Genomic DNA, 477 nt, shown 5'->3' on the forward strand with positions numbered 1-477 from the left:
GAATACAGTAAAATTCGCCCGGAAGTTATTTGGCGGATAAAAAGAGGACTTTTGATACATCGAGCTCATCCCAGCTCTAGTATTGGTGCCCAGGAAACCCCGAGGTGGAAAGGAGCCTCTCCAGGAAAACGCCCTGGTATTTTGAAGGAGTGCAAGGCGCTAGTGGAATCCCACGTGTTCGCCAGAGTGAAGTCCCTTCGTGAGTACGAGTTACCCCCCTCATTTTCCCTCTTGTCCCCACAATATTACCCTTCATACCCACCAGCGGTGAGCCTACACTATTTTGTTTCTTCCCCATTCACTCATTACTTTCATATTTAGTTGCATTCCCTCGACACAACTAGCTTCTCCCCTTTTTTCTGCATTAGAGTCACTCCCTTTTTACGTGTACAAAAGTTGCCTGGCCTCCCCCCACTCCCTAGATCTCAGTAAAGGCCTTATTTACGTCTTTTGGCGATCATAATTGTATTTAGAAAA

Source organism: Diachasma alloeum, unplaced genomic scaffold (genome assembly GCF_001412515.2).
Source record: "Diachasma alloeum isolate Michigan unplaced genomic scaffold, Dall2.0 Dall_scaffold_00579, whole genome shotgun sequence".
NCBI lineage: Eukaryota > Metazoa > Arthropoda > Insecta > Hymenoptera > Braconidae > Diachasma > Diachasma alloeum.